This window comes from Somniosus microcephalus, chromosome 6 (genome assembly GCF_052327205.1).
Source record: "Somniosus microcephalus isolate GS21.2 chromosome 6, FLI_Smic_1.0, whole genome shotgun sequence".
In the NCBI taxonomy this organism is placed as follows: domain Eukaryota; kingdom Metazoa; phylum Chordata; class Chondrichthyes; order Squaliformes; family Somniosidae; genus Somniosus; species Somniosus microcephalus.
The window spans coordinates 35,075,186-35,091,838 of record NC_140992.1 but is presented as its reverse complement, the minus strand read 5'-3'; the positions used below and the strand labels follow the sequence as shown (position 1 = coordinate 35,091,838).

The window sequence follows — 16,653 nt, the reverse complement described above, 5'->3', positions numbered from 1 at the left end:
TCCTGGCGGATCATATAACTAGGGCTGTAGAGAGGGCTTTAAACTAACTAGTGGGAGGGAGGTTCCTAGAGAGCAAATAATGAAAATGACAACAGAGAAGGTCATAGACTTAGGTAGCAGTGGGGAAATTAAAAACCAGAGCGTGTCAGGAAGGGGCAGAAGGTATGGAGTAAAAGGTAAAGTAATAAAAAGGGCAAAAGCAGGAACCAAGTGTCACAAAACATCTTTGAAAGTTCTCTATCTGAATGCACGTAGCATTCGTAACAAAATAGACGAGTTAATGGCACAAATAACTACATATGGGTATGATCTTGTGGCCATTACAGAAACATGGCTGCAGGGTGACAATGCCTGGGAATTAAACATACCAGGTTATTTAACGATCAGGAAGGACAGGCAGGAAGGAAGGGGAGGTGGGGTGGCTATGTTAATAAAGGAAGGAATCACTGTAATACAGAGAAATGATAGTGGGTCAAAAGGTCAGGATAATGAAACAGTTTGGGTGGAGGTAAGGAATAATAAGGGGAAAAAAACACTAGTGGGCGTAGTCTATAGGCCTCCGAACAGTTGCAACTCTGTTGGACGGAGTATCAATCAGGAAATAGTTGAGGCTTGTAATAAGGGAACATCTATAATTATGGGGGATTTTAACTATCATATTAATTGGACAAATCAAATTGGGCAGGGCTGCCTTGAGGATGAGTTCATTGAGTGTATTAGGGATGGGTTTCTTGAGCAGTATGTAACTGAACCGACCAGGGGGCAAACAACATTAGATCTGGTCCTGTGTAACGAGACAGGATTAATTAAAAATGTCCTAGTAAAGGATCCCCTTGGAATGAGTGACCATAACATGGTTCTATTCCATATTCAATTAGAGGGTGAGAAGGTTGGATCTCAAACAAGCATGCTAAGCTTGAATAAAGGAGACTATGAAGGTATGAGAGTGGAATTGAGTAGAGTGGATTGGGAAAATAGATTAAAGGGTAAGACGATACATGATCAGTGGTGTACATTTAAGGAGTTATTTTACAACTTCCAAAAAATATATATTCCACTGAGAAGAAAAGGGTGTAAAAGAAAAGACAGCCATCCGTGGCTAAGTAAAGAAATTAAGGATAGTATTTGACTAAAAACAAGGGCATATAAGGTAGCCAAATCTAGTGGGAGGATAGAGGATTGGGGAAACTTTAAAAGACAGCAAAAAATAACAAAAAGATTGATTAAGAAAGGGAAGCTAGATTATGAAAGTAAATTAGCAAAAAATATAAAAACAGATAGTAAGAGTTTTTATAGTTATATAAAAAGAAAAAGGGTGACTAAAGTAAATGTTGGTCCCTTAGAGGATGAGACCGGGAAATTAATGGTGGGAAATATGGAGATGGCAAAAACACTGAACGAATATTTTGTATCAGTCTTTACAGTAGAGGACACTAAGAATATCCCAACACTGGACAAACAGGAGGCTATGGGGGGGAGGAGCTAAACACGATTAAAATCACTAAGGAAGTGGTACTTGTAGTGTATGTACCCGTCTACCCTTAAGGAAATTATTGTATGTAACCGTTCACCTTTAAGGGAACTACTTTAAGTGTGGCACTACTTGTTTGGCTTCTGTATACTGTAATACCGACAGTGACCACACCAGTATATAAGTGTTGTGACAGGATAACTGGGGCAGATTCGCCCGGACCTTCGAATAGTAAAGACCTGTTTGTTGTTATTTCTGAAGTCTGTGTATTTATTAACTGCACAACCCACAGACTTTACAGTGGCGACGAGTCCGATCGTACCCTGCGGCAAGATTACCAAAGCAAGAAGAGCGTCGAAGAGAGGCAACCGCCCTCGTCGTGCTGCTGGAAGAAAACACGAGGCTGCAGCAGGAGAAAGGTGGAAGACTTTAGCAACAAAAGCTTCCATCTGCAACAGGCACTGACTACCCTTCTACCACGGTACAGAGTGAGCCGATCAGCAGGGAACAAGGCGGCCGAAGAGACTGTGAGTAGGGGAAGGTGTAGAGAATATCCGGAGGATAAGGGCAGAGCACTCGACCTCGGTCGAGGGGGAGCTGAGCCGGTCAAAAGTCGGGTCCAACGGCGTCGGGTGACAGCCGGACCGCGATCGGCGGGAAAAATCCGGGCAGCGACCGCAGCCATGAAGCGCTGAGCCTGCGAGTAGGCGCGGGAAGAGAAACCCAGCCGCAGCCGGGGAGGGAAACACCGGTCTGCGAGAGGGCTGGGGAGGCGAACGGGAACCGTGCGGGTGAGAGCCGGGTGCGGAGAGAGAGACTGCGAGGAGCCAGCCCAGCGGCTGAGCTGTTCTCCACCAACGGGGTACTCAGAGCCGGCAAAACTGAACGTGCGGGAGTGGGAGAGAGACACAGCCGAAAACGGGGTGAGAGACTGCGCGAGAGCCAGTCCAGCGGCTGAACTGTCCTCCGTTAACGGGGTGTACCCAGTGCCGGTAGAGCCGTGCGGGCGGGAGGAGAAGACAGAGCCGAGTAGGGGGAGCTGTGCGAGAGCCAGCCCAGCGGCTGAACCTGTCCGCTGCGGGGAAAGCGTACCCCTTCCACCAGGAAGAAACGCGGGAAGCCGCCATTAGGCGGAGGAGCCGACAGAAGCGGGAAACCGCCATTGAAGTGGGCGGGGAGAGAAAGGAAGAGCGGGAAACCACCAAATTCGCGGGAAAAGCCGCCATCTTAGAAAAAAAAAATACATAAGAATTTAAAGAAATATTTGTGTTGTACCCAAAGAAAGGAAGATGCCTAAGCGTGGGGACAGCAACGATTTTAACTCCGAAATAGAAGACTGGCCCACGTACGTGGAACGTATTGAGATACATTGTAAGGGTAACAAAATAGCTAAGGAGGAAAAAGCTGTAACCTTACTTAACATGATGGGTGCGAAAACATTCGGGTTGTTGAAACATCTTCTCTCTCCAGCTAAACCGGCGGATCAGACTTTCGAGGATATCGTAGCGGTGCTGAAGGATCACTTGAACCCCACACCGTTGAAGCTGGCTGAACGATTCAGATTCTATGCGAGAACGCAGAAGAAAGACGAAAGCAACGCGGAATACTTGGTCGAACTGCGGAGGCTAGCGAAACACTGCCAGTTCGGAGGGAATCTGACAGAGGCACTGCGAGACAAGTTCGTATGTGGATTGTCCAAAGAAGGGACGCAAAAGCGATTACTGGAAGAGAACAACCTCACACTTGACAGGGCTGTCCTTATAGCCGCATCATACGAAGCCGCAGCAAAAGGAACGGCGGTAATGCAGCGGAAGGCGGTGGCACTAGGGGTGGACCACATCACCTCGAGGACTACGAAATGCTATCGTTGTGGGAAGACAACACACGACCAGAAGCGTTGCTGGGGTAAAAACCAAGAATGCCGGAAATGTGGCAAGATCGGGCACATAGCTAAAGTGTGCCGGTCAGGAACGACGTACAACAATAACGAGTCCTCACAAAAATGGTACAGAAAGGTACAAGGGGCGACTAGGAAGAGTCTGAAGGAACAGAAGTCGGACTCACACTCCAAACACAAAGGACTGGACAGTCTGAGAATCCACAACGTGAACAATGAAGCCGACCGACAAACTATTTGGATAACGTTACAGATTGAGAAGGTCCAAGTAAAAATGGAAGTAGACACCGGATCGGCGTTGACTGTCATGAATAAGCATGACTATAAAAAGTTTTTCAAGCATATTCCACTACGGAATACGGATCTAGTGCTGCAGACATACACGGGGCACAAAGTATTCCCCATCAGAAAACTAGAGGTTAAGGTGAGATACCAGGATAAAGTTCACCACCGGTTAGATCTGTATGTGTTGCCTGAGGGAGGTCCACCACTTCTGGGATGAGAGTGGATCCGAAAAATAAAGATGGACTGGCATGCACTAAACACCATGACGGTGGAGTCCGAAAAAGAGGATGTCAAACCGGAACGGTTGTCCAGAATATTAGACGAAGCTAAAGAGGTATTCCAGCAAGGACTGGGAACGCTGCGAGGTATTAAAGCAAAGGTCAAGATTGCAGAACATGCAAGCCCAAAGTTTTTTAAGGCCAGATCGGTACCGTACGCAATACGACCAGCAGTAGAGGCAGAACTAGAAGAACTTGAACGATCAGGGGTTCTGTCAAAAGTAGACTGGAGTGAGTGGGCCACGCCCATTGTTCCCGTCATGAAATCCTCACCAAGTAATAAGCCAGGGGGACCGGGGAAGGTCCGTATCTGCGGAGATTTCAAGATCACAGTGAATCCAGTACTTCACACGGTACAATACCCGCTTCCGCGGATTGAAGATATTTTTGCTTCATTGGCTGGAGGGAAGCACTTCACGAAGATAGACTTGGCTCAGGCATATTTACAGATGGAGGTTGAGGAAGAGTCACGCCAATACCTCACCATCAACACTCACAGAGGCTTGTATCGCTATAATAGACTGGTCTTTGGAGTAGCTTCGGCGCCAGCAATTTGGCAGAGGGCCATGGAACAGGTGTTACAAGGAATTCCAAGCACGCAGTGCTACTTAGATGATATTCTAATCACGGGAAAAGATGAGGAAGAACACCTCACGAATTTGAAACTGGTACTCACCAGGTTGAAGGAGTATGGCCTTCGGGTTAATCGCAAGAAGTGTGAGTTCTTCCAAAAACGGATCTCATACTGCGGTCATGTCATTGACCGAGAGGGACTACATAAGTCACCGGAAAAGATAGAAGCGGTTGTGAAGGCCCCCGCTCCAGGAAACGTGTCACAGCTAAGGTCATTCTTGGGGTTGATTAATTACTATCACAAGTTTCTGCCAAATTTATCTACGGTGCTGCATCCGCTAAATGAGCTGTTGCGGAAAGAAACACCATGGAGGTGGAGTGAAGAATGCAAAAAGGCTTTTCGCAGGAGCAAGGAGTTGATTACCTCTGAAGAAGTGTTGGCTCATTTCAACCCAGCATTACCCCTTCGGCTAGCTTGTGATGCTTCCCCGTATGGAATTGGGGCAGTACTTTCGCACAGACTACCAAATGGCTCGGAAAGGCCGGTGGCATTCGCGTCCCGATCATTGACACCAGCGGAACGAAATTACGCCCAGATAGATAGGGAGGCCCTCAGTCTTGTGTGGGGCGTGAAGAAATTCAACCATTACCTGCAGTGTAAGAGGTTCACATTGCTGACGGACCACCAGCCGTTGGTGTCCATATTCAACCCAAACAAGGCCGTTTCTACCATGACGGCACAAAGGTTACAAAGATGGTCAGTTTTACTTGGGGCACACCAGTATGATATTGAATACAAACGGTCCAAACAGCATGGAAACGCTGATGGGCTATCACGCTTGCCATTGCCGATGGTAGAAGAAGCGAGGACAGTGGACCCAGTAGAGTTGTTCCACTCATCAATAGTGGAGTGTCTGCCGATAACAAACTCAATGATTGAGAATGAGACAAGGAATGACCCGACTCTTTCACGAGTCTATGATTTAACGGTGGAGGGATGGCCAGCACAGTGCGAACCAACACTGCAAGCATTCTCACAGAGGAAAGAACAACTGTCAGTGTGTCGAGGAACCCTGATGTGTGGGTCTAGAGTGGTGATTCCACCCAAACTCCAAAAGAAGGTACTCAAGGAGCTGCACGAAGGACACCTGGGTGGCGTAAAGATGAAGAATCTAGCAAGGGCGTTTGTGTGGTGGCCAGGCATCGATGGGGACATAGAGGAGATCACGAAGAATTGCCTAGGATGTCAGAGGGTTCAGAATGCGCCACCACAGGCTCCTCTGCACCCATGGGAGTGGCCCTCATCTCCCTGGCAAAGAGTACACATCGACTTTGCTGGTCCATTTATGGACTCGATGTTCCTAATAGCGGTAGATGCCCACTCCAAGTGGCCAGAAGTAATTAAGATGACCACCACCACGACGGAAAAAACCATCACGGTGTTAAGGACTATGTTTGCTCGGAATGGCCTGCCAGAACAGATCTGTTCTGACAATGGACCGCAATTTGTATCTGAGGAATTTAAGAAATTCTTAAAGAGCAATGGGGTTAAACATTACACGTCAGCCCCATACCATCCCGCCTCCAATGGATTGGCTGAAAGGTTTGTCCAGACCTTCAAGAAGGCCGTAAAGGCCATGAGTAACGAAGACATAAGTTTACAGCATAAGGTGGATAGTTTTTTGTTGGCATACCGAAATGCAACCCATGCGGTCACAAATCAAACTCCCGCGATGATGTTTTGTAATAGACGCCTACGATGTCGGCTGGATTTACTCAAACCAAACGTCAGAAGGGACGTAGAGAACCGGCAATTCCAGGGCATGAATGAAAGGGCCACTAGATCCTTCCAGACCGGTCAACGAGTTTTGGCCCGGGACTATCGTACTGAGAAATGGCAGCCTGGAACGATTGGAAAAAGGCTAGGCCCGTTGATGTACACTGTGGACATTGGAGACAATATAATAAGGCGCCATGTTGACCAGATCATAGGGTCCGCCACAAATGGGCCCCCGACTTCACCACCTTACCCGGATAAGGTTGAGACTGAGTTACCCAGAACACCTACGTCCGATCTGGTAGTTCTGGAGTCAGAGGAACCTGACACTGTGCTTCGAGCCGATTCAACTTTACCAGAAACACCTACTAGCCCACTTGGAATGACGACACCACTGCGGCGTTACCCGGACAGAATCCGGAAACCTCCCGAAAGACTGAATCTATGAACTGTCTTAAATAAATCTGTAAGAAGCCACACAACACCAGGTTATAGTCCAACAGCTTTATTTGAAATCACAAGCTTTCGGAGCGCTGCTCCTTCTTCAGGTGAAGTGGAGAAATGCATAAAGACACAGCTTATATAGTCAGAGAATCATGTCAGATGTTTACAGGTAACCTTTCCAACTGCCATTTATCACACCTCGGCAGAGAGATAATCACAGCAGTCAAAGGTGTGAATGGTGTCTGACCCTGACTGACCTGTTTGGACACCATTCACACCTTTGACTGCTGTGATTATCTCTCTGCCGAGGTGCGATAAATGGCAGTTGGAAAGGTTACCTGTAAACATCTGACATGATTCTCTGACTATATAAGCTGTGTCTTTATGCATTTCTCCACTTCACCTGAAGAAGGAGCAGCGCTCCGAAAGCTTGTGATTTCAAATAAAGCTGTTGGGCTATAACCTGGTGTTGTGTGACTTCTTACATTTGTCCACCCCAGTCCAACTCCAGCATCTCCAAACCTTAAATAAATCTGTATATATATATATGTGATAATGTATGTCCACTATGGACTCAGTATGTTGAAAGCTAAAAAGGGAGGATTGTAGTGTATGTACCCGTCTACCCTTAAGGAAATTATTGTATGTAACCGTTCACCTTTAAGGGAACTACTTTAAGTGTGGCACTACTTGTTTGGCTTCTGTATACTGTAATACCGACAGTGACCACACCAGTATATAAGTGTTGTGACAGGATAACTGGGGCAGATTCGCCCGGACCTTCGAATAGTAAAGACCTGTTTGTTGTTATTTCTGAAGTCTGTGTATTTATTAACTGCACAACCCACAGACTTTACAGTACTCGGTAAAATAATGGGACTCAATGCGGATAAATCACCTGGACCTGATGGCTTACATCCTAGGGTCTTGAGGGAAGTGGCGGTAGGGATTGTGGATGCATTGGTAATAGTTTTCCAACACTCCCTTGACTCAGCAAAGGTCCCGGCAGACTGGAAAACTGCTAATGTAACACCCTTATTTAAAAAGGGCAGTAGACAGAAGGCTGGAAACTATAGACCGGTTAGCCTAACATCTGTGGTAGGTAACATTTTAGAGTCCATTATTAAGGAGACAGTAACAGGACATTTGGATAATCATAATTTAATAGGACAAAGTCAGCATGGTTTTATGAAGGGGAAGTCATGTTTGACAAATTTGCTGGAGTTCTTTGAGGAAGTAACATATAGGGTTGATAAAGGGGAACCAGTGGACGTAGTGTATTTAGACTTCCAAAAGGCATTTGACAAGGTGCCACACAAAAGATTATTGCTTAAGATAAAAAATCACGGGATTGGGGGTAATATTCTGGCATGGATAGAGGATTGGCTATCTAACAGAAGGTAGAGAGTTGGGATAAATGGTTCATTCTCAGACTGGCAATCAGTAACTAGAGCATTTGGCTCAAAATTTTCAAATCAGTAATTGAACCAATTGCACTCTATGGCAGTGAGGTATGGGGGCCGCTAACTCAACAAGAATTTGCAAAATGGGACAAACACCCAATTGAGATCCTACATGCAGAATTCTGTAAAAGTATCCTCCGGACTCAAAGGAAAACAGTAAACAATGCATGCAGGGCAGAACTAGGCCAATATCCATTAATAATCACTATCCAAAAAAGAGCCACCAAATTTTGGAATCACCTACAAATGAGCAATCCCCAATGCTATCACTACGACGCCCTGAAATGCCAAGAGCTGACCATAAAGAAGAATACCCTCAGTCAACTAGTCCTGGGACTCAGTGAAGTAACTACTAACAATAACCAGCCCCAGGACAGTGACAGGGTAACACAAAGAATTCGACCCAACACAATCGTCGCTAAGCAAAAGGAAAAATATCTGACATATTGGGCAGAAACAACAAAAACCCAAAGCAAACTCAATTGCTACTTGGCCCTAAACAGACAATACAACATAGCTGATTACCTGACCATGGTAAAGGATAACAAACTGAGAAGAACCTTGACAAGGTACAGACTTAGCGAACATAGCCTAGCGATCGAAAAAGGCAAACACAGGCAGACCAGGCTGCCAAGAGAGGACAGGATATGCTCTCACTGCAGTCAGGGAGTGGTGGAGACAGAGATGCACTTCCTCACAGCTTGTGGAAAATATCAGGGCATCAGGGAGAATTTCTACCAAAAATTCTCACAAATATGCCCTGATTTCAGAAATCTGAATGACAACCAAAAACTCCCATTCCTACTGGGAGAGGAGAGAAGCTGTATAACACTGGCGGCACACTATGTTACAGCTTGCCATGAACAGAGGGACAACCAGTAAACTAAGAAAAGAATATATATAAACAATGCGAATGTATATTTATACACTCAGGGATATACCTGTTTATACACTGTATGAATAGAACTGCGTTTATGTGCTAAACCATAAATGTATTTTGATGCTTTGGCAACATAAGATGTAACTTATCATGCCAATAAAGTGATTTGAATTGTGAATTGTGAATTGTGTTCCGCAGGGGTCAGTGCTGGGTCCCCAACTCTTTACAATCTATATTAACGATTTGGAGGAGGGGACCGAGTGTAACATATCAAAGTTTGCAGATGATACTAAGATGGGAGGGAAAGTAGTGAGTGAGGAGGACATAAAAAACCTGCAAGGTGACATAGAGAGGCTAAGTAAGTGGGCAGAGATTTGGCAGATGGAATACAATACTGGAAAGTGTGAGGTTATGCACTTTGGCAGGAAAAATCGTAGAGCAAGTTATTATCTTAATGGCAAGAAACTGGAAAGTACTGAAGTACAAAGGGATCTGGGGGTCCTGGTGCACGAAACTCAAAAGGTTAGTATGCAGGTGCAGCAAGTGATTAAGAAGGCCAATGGAATGTTGGCTTTCATTGCTAGGGGGATAGAGTATAAAAATAGGGAGGTATTGCTTCAGTTGTACAAGGTATTGGTGAGACTGCACCTGGAATACTGCATACAGTTTTGGTGTCCATACTTAAGAAAAGACATACTTGCTCTCGAGTCAGTACAAAGAAGGTTCACTCGGTTAATCCCGGGGATGAGGGGATGGACATATGAGGAGAGGTTGAGTAGATTGGGACTCTACTCATTGGAGTTCAGAAGAATGAGAGGCGATCTTATTGAAACATATAAGATTGTGAAGGGGTTGGATCGGGTGGATGCGGGGAGGATGTTCCCGATGATGGGTGAAACTAGAACTAGGGGGCATAGTCTTAGAATAAGGGGCTGCTCTTTCAAAACTGAGATGAGGAGGAACTACTTCACTCAGGGGGTGGTAGGCCCATGGAATATGCTGCCCCAAAAAGCTGTAGAAGCTACATCATTACATAAATTTAAAACAGAAATAGACAGTTTCCTAGAAGTAAAGGGAATTAAGGGTTACGGGGAGCGGGCAGGAATTTGGACATGAGTCTAGGTTCGGATCGGACATGGGCCTGTGGGTAGCGGAGCGGGCCCGTGTAGCCTGATCCTGCTCCTATTTCGTGTGTCTAATTCTGTTAGATTCAGGAGATGGTTCTGTGATAGTAGATTGGCGGTTAGGATCAGATCAGCCATGATCTTATTGAATGGCAGAGCAGGCTCGAGGGGCTGATTGGCCTACTCCTGCTCCTATTTCTTATGTTCTTATGTTCTTATGATACTCGGTCCTTGTGTGTGGAAAATGAATAAATAATTTGAAACTGTTGTGCTAAAACTTCTTTCAAGGAGTTGTTCCTTATCGATCCTCAGCAACCACTGATGTTATCCATTTATCTAATACCCTTCAGAAGTTTGTCAGATAACCGCTCATCAAAAGCGCTGGGGGGTGCGTCCTCTGCCTGTCGTACAGTTCACCAGAAATGCGACTGGCATCATGTGCATTATGTGCAATGAGCGAGCATAAGTGAACTCTGCCCATACTTCTGGTCAGTTACGCTCCAATTAAGCCCATTTATGGGGTGTAACCAATACAAAAATTCACCCTCACTTCTTTTTATTAACAATGACCAATCTGTATTCACTTCTTTGAAATACGCGAAGTGCTTATAACTGCCTGTGCCTTCCAGAATAAAGATGTTACAACACAATCTCATTTTACTGGAAATTCAGGGGTGTAGTGGGTGCACAGCAAAGTCGAACATTAACACATAGAAACATAGAAGATAGGAGCAGGAGTAGGCCATTCGGCCCCTCGAGTTTGCTCCGCCATTTAATGAGATCATGGCTGATCATCCAAATTCAGTACCCTGTCCCTGCTTTCTCCCAATATCCCTTGATCCCTTTAGTCTTAAGAAATATATCTAACTCCTTCTTTAATATATTTAATGAATTGGCCTCAACTGCCTTCTGTTGTAGAGAATTCCACAGGTTCAATGAGATTCCCTCTCATTCTTCTGAACTCCCGCGAATATAAGCCCAATCGACCCAATCTCTCCTCATATGTCATTCCTGCCATCCCATGTATCAGTCTGATGAATCTTCGCTGTACTCCCTCCATGGCGAGAACATCCTTCCTCAGATAAGGCGACCAAAACTGCACACAATACTCAAGGTGTAGTCTGACCAAGGCCCTGTACAACTGCAGCAAGACATCCTTGCTCCTGTACTCGAATCTTCTCGCTATGAAGGCCAACATACCATTTGCCTTCTTAACCGGCTGCTGTACCTGCATGCTTACCTTCAGTGACTGGTGCACAAGGACACCCAGGTCTCGTTGCACTTCCCCTTCTCCCAATCTATTGCCGTTCAGATAATAATCTGCCTTCCTGTTTTTGCCACCAAAGTGGATAACCTCGCATTTATCCACATTATACTGCATCTGCCATGCATCTGCCCAATCACCCAACCTGTCCAAATCATACTGGAGTTTCTCTGCATCCTCCTCACAGCACACATGACCACCCAGCTTTGTGTCATCTGCAAACTTGGGAGATATTACATCTAGTCCCCTCGTCTAGATCATTAATATATATTGTGAATAACTGGGATCCTAGCACCGATCCCTGCGGTACCCCACTAGTCACTGCCTGCCACTCGGAAAAAGACCCGTTTATTCCAACTCTTTGCTTCCTGTCTGCCAACCAGTTCTCTAACCAAGTCAGTGCCTTACCTCCAATCCCATGTGCTTTAACTTTGCACGCTAATCTCTTATGCGGGACCTTATCAAAAGCCTTCTGAAAGTCCAAATACACCACATCCACTGGTTCTCCCTTATCTATTCTACCAGTTACATCCTCAAAAAATTCCAGCAGATTACACATGGGTTAATGTCCAAGAGTCTACACGTGATAAGTTAATAATCTCAGCCATGCTGTTGTGAGCAGATACAGAATGGAAACCATATCACTGACTGAGAGGGAAAGCCATTAGCAGAGCCAGTGTTGCCCCACCTTCACTGGTAGTACTATTGTGAGAAGCCTGATAATAAGTTGCTATATGGGAAGGTGTATGGTGTGGGAAGACCAAAAGAAAAGAGAAAGTATTAATACTTTAATAAAATAAAGTGTAACGCTCCTTTAAAAAGTAGTTCATGTGGAGACTGATGTTTCTGTTTACATACTTGTATCCTCTGTCCCCTGTGTACTTGTACATTGTGTGGCATCTGGAGATATGGTTTGTTTTGCTGACAGATAGAAGATGAAACCTCCTCTTGCTGTTTCTGGAATATATAAATATGACGGGGAGAAGGATTTTTGTACTCCAGTGTACAATGGAGCGGTAGCAAATGATCCGTGCCCATGATTCTCCACAGCACGAGCCCCAAGCAGAGAAGAGCCCCATACAGAGAGGGAATGTAAACTGGTGGACAATGTGACCCGTGCTACACTTGGGCGTCCCCTAACTGTCAGCTCAAAAAAAAGGCAAACGCAAAGTAGATCACTCAACTATCGTATCAATTGATACAGGCCTTGTCCTATCACATGATTGAGAACAGCTTCAAATTAGGGGAGAAAAATTGTTTTAAAGGGTTGGAGCGGGGGTGGTGGGGGGTGAAATTAACTACTAAATTTACAGACTGTCAGTTACATGCCAATGTTTTTCCAAGGAACTTGAATAGGTTGTATAGTGTGGGTCCATCTGTTCTCAGTGAAGGAGCAGTATGTGATATAGAGGCTTGGGTTACTGCTTGGTGAATAACAGGGCCCTATCTTAAATCCATCACTGACCTTGGAAAGGTCAGTATGGAATATGTTGAAAAAACTTTAATTATGAGGTCATGTGATAAGGTCTTGACCTCAGATTGGTCCATCCAGTAAGGCAAGCACTTCCTCTGAGGAAAGGGGAAAAATTGAACAGCGAATCCGTATTGCTCTCATTGACCAGTTCAGCAACCTGTGATTCTGGAGTAGTGCATGGCATGCAGGCTATTAGAAACACTGAGCCTTAACTGCAAGATCATCGTTCTCAAATCTTGGGTCACTATTTTGGCTTGATTCCAGAGAAAATTCCCACTGACCAGTAAACTGTTTGTTGTTAGAAGGTATCGCACAGCCTATCTGTCAAAAGATTCTGGAATTGCCCAGACTGACATCTGTTGAAGGATATGCTGATAGGGTTAGATGAAATAGGGTGGGTGAAGGCTGGTGTGGAGCATAAACACCGACACAGACTAGTTGGGCCGAATGACCTGTTCCAATGCTGTAAATTCTATATAATTCCGTGTTGTTTTTGGTTTATAGAACAGATTCCCCAATCAGGCACTTGCAGCACTCATAGGAAGCGCTGGTCAGGTAATTGCAGGCCAAAGCCTCTGCTTTTCCAGCCATTTATATAAATAGATGTCAAATCAAGGCCTATGGATCTGTAATTTCCTGACCAGCACTTCCTGAGTGCCATGAATGTCCGATTGGCAAAATCAACTTATATGAGTTTATCAGTGAACTGAAGTACTTTTTAATATAGAAAAGCTGAACTTGGGAAGGTATTTAGCTAGCTTATTGTCTAAATGCCTATCTTGTTCTAAGAAATGGCACAGGCACAGACAGGATTATCTTTTGGCTTCCAAATGTGTGGATTATCAAAATAAAGCTTTACAAACCCAGTAGCATCAGGTTGTGTGTTCACACCCCAATTCCAGAGCATAATCTAGGCTGACACCTCAATGTCATACTGAGGGAGTGCCGCATTGTCAGGTGTCCTGGTCAACATAGCTCCCTCAACCCACACCACTGAAAAAAGAGATTAATTGGTCATTGATGTCACTACTGTTTGTGGGATCCTGCTGTGCTAAGAGCGGGCAGGACAACAGTCACGGTACTTCACAGTAATTAATTGTATATGAAGTGCTTTGAAACGTTTCTGGGAAAGGTGACAAGGCTCTGTAAAAATGTAAAAATGCAATTCTTTCTTCAGCACAGCAAGGGTAACAGGTCCAGCAGAAGCCCTCGCATCAAGCTTTTTTATACTGTAATACAACTACATTTTAACAATATTTTGACGTGATTCGTTTAAAAAAAATGATTCATGGATGAGCGGGATGTGGAGTTAAGGAACATTTTATAAGCAGTTTGGTGAGAGCGAGCACTTTTCAACATTACCTGATGCACACACTTGTACAGACGTGTACATTACTGGGGCTCCCCCAGGGCCGCGGGGTGGGATTGCTCTTACCTGGCTCTGTGAGGTAACTCTGATCTTGTGGTTCTTTGGGTAGCGCTGACTCGAATATAGGAGCCGCGAATTAATCACGCCCAGAGGGTGGGTTTGGAGACTGGTCCACTGTCAAAATAGCAAAAATTGACTGGGTAGAAAACCCGCTGCAACCCGCCTCCATGCAAGTCTCCCAGGTGTCGGGTCTGTCAGCGGAGAACTGATTCAACACCAAGTGGCGGGGGAGACAATTCAGCTTGTTAAATATCTTGTTAAGAGCCAATTTAAGACTAATTTCAGGCTTGCTTCTAATTTTACGTTCTCCCCCACGGGTTACCCACTGTTTGGGGAACACGCCAGCTCAACCTGTTGTGTTTTGAGTCTGCTCTGATGTTTGTGAAAAGCTGACAGCTGCAGACGTGGTGTCAACGATGCCATGTTGCAGATGGTGAGTTTCAGAGCACAGAAACTTTTGGTTACTGCATTTTTAATACATATATAGGTTTCTTTAGCTTATGGCCTAGAAATTCGGTTGTTTGCGCCAGCGGTTAGCGCCTAAAGAGACCGAGAATTGGGGAGTTACCCAATGTTGGGGCGGGCGCAATGAAGATAGCAACAACTCCCATATTGACTATACATTTAACGCCTGCGCTAAGTGTTTGCGCGCGCCCGCGAGCGCAAGCAGATCATGACGTCATTTCAGTGTGCAACGCCTCTTAGGGGCGCCTGAGCGGATATTGGGTGGCGCCTGGAGCCTTTACGCCTAGGCGCTATTAGTGACAGTTCGAAGGAGCGTTAGCAGGCCCTTCTCGGTGTCGGGGGTCGCTATTTAAAGGGGACCGCTCTAGTATAGAAGCTTCAGCCACTTGGCCTGTTCATTGCGATCGTTGGTGGAGAGAGTTGGGGAGCTACTGTGGAGCAGAGTTTTTGGAATTTAGCATTACAGTACTTGGGACCTTCAAACCTGTCCGGAGCAGTTGGAGCACTAGACCTAACAGCCTTTTGACCAACTGGCATCGGAATGGGAGATGCTTTGGAGGGCGACCGCCTCATGGCCGAACACTAGGGGCAGAGAGACGGCGGGAGAGAGGGCCGGGATTGGCCAGAAGGAGGAGGGGCAATGGAGGTCGGCCAATCCGAGGGTATGCTGCGAGGGTCTTTAGGCAGCAGGTGTCATACCTTGACATGTCGGAGGAGCAGTGTGTGCGAAGGCTCCGAATCGGGAGGGACGTTGTTACTGAGCTGTGCCACCTGCTTGCTGAGGATCTGCAGCCGCGTCTACGGTGCAGGACCTCTCTGTCGGTGGCCGTTAAACTGACTGTTGCCCTCAATTTTTATGGCAACGGATCCTTTCAGTCAGCCATTGGGGACATTGCGAATATCTCTCAGGTTGCAGTCCACTGTTGCATCCGGCAAGTTACAGCTGCCCTTTATAGGCGAAGGCGTCAATTCATCACCTTCCCTCTGACCCTGGAGAAGCAGACGGAGCGCGCGCAGGGCTTCGCTGCTATTGCGGACTTCCCCATGGTGCAGGGGGCGATTGACTGTACACACGTGGCTTTGAGGGCGCCATTCCAGAATCCTGAGGACTTCCGCAGCCGCAAGGGCTTCCACTCCCTCAACGTGCAGCTGGTCTGTGACCACCGCCAAATCATCATGGCAGTCAACGCCCAATTCCCAGGGAGCAGCCACGATGCCTTTATCCTGCGGTAGACCTCAGTTTGTTACCTTTTTGAGGGGCCAGCTCGACCACGAGGCTGTCTTATTGGGGACCAGGGCTATCCTCTCTGCCCATGGCTGATCACACCACTCCGTGTGTCCGCCACCCCAGCAGAAGAGCTGTACGACAGCAGCCATCAGGCGACCAGGAACATTGTAGAGCACACTATTGGTGTGCTCAAAAAGCGTTTCCGATGGCGATTAACTCGAAGGCCATATTCCTTCAACCTGGTGAGCACCAGTTTCAAATTTGCGAGGTGTTCCTCCTCGTCCTCTCCTGTAATCAGGATATCGTCCAAGTAACACTGAGTGCTTGGAATACCCTGTAAGACCTGCTCCATGGCCCTCTGCCAAATTGCTGGAGCCGAAGCTACTCCAAAAACCAGTCTATTATAACGATACAAGCCTCTGTGCGTGTTGATTGTGAGATACTGGCGCGACTCTTCCTCGACTTCCATTTGTAAGTATGCTTGTGCCAGGTCTATCTTGGTGAAGTGTTTCCCGCCAGGCAATGAAGCAAAGATATCCTCAATCCGCGGAAGCGGGTATTGTACCGTGTGAAGCACCGGATTAACTGTGATCTTGAAGTC

The 16,653-nt window shown here is 46.1% G+C and overlaps 1 long non-coding RNA gene across 2 annotated transcripts in view; it reads right to left on the bottom strand.

Annotated features, from left to right (window-relative positions):
* The window catches only part of LOC147115595 (uncharacterized), a 40,754-nt gene extending 26,191 nt beyond the window's left edge, over positions 1 to 14,563 (bottom strand). For both annotated transcript variants that reach the window (XR_015078640.1, XR_015078641.1), the window contains exon 1: positions 14,366 to 14,563. This is a non-coding gene — a long non-coding RNA (uncharacterized LOC147115595). The remainder of the gene's footprint in view (positions 1 to 14,365) is intronic.
* Between the last annotated feature and the right edge of the window lie 2,090 nt (positions 14,564 to 16,653).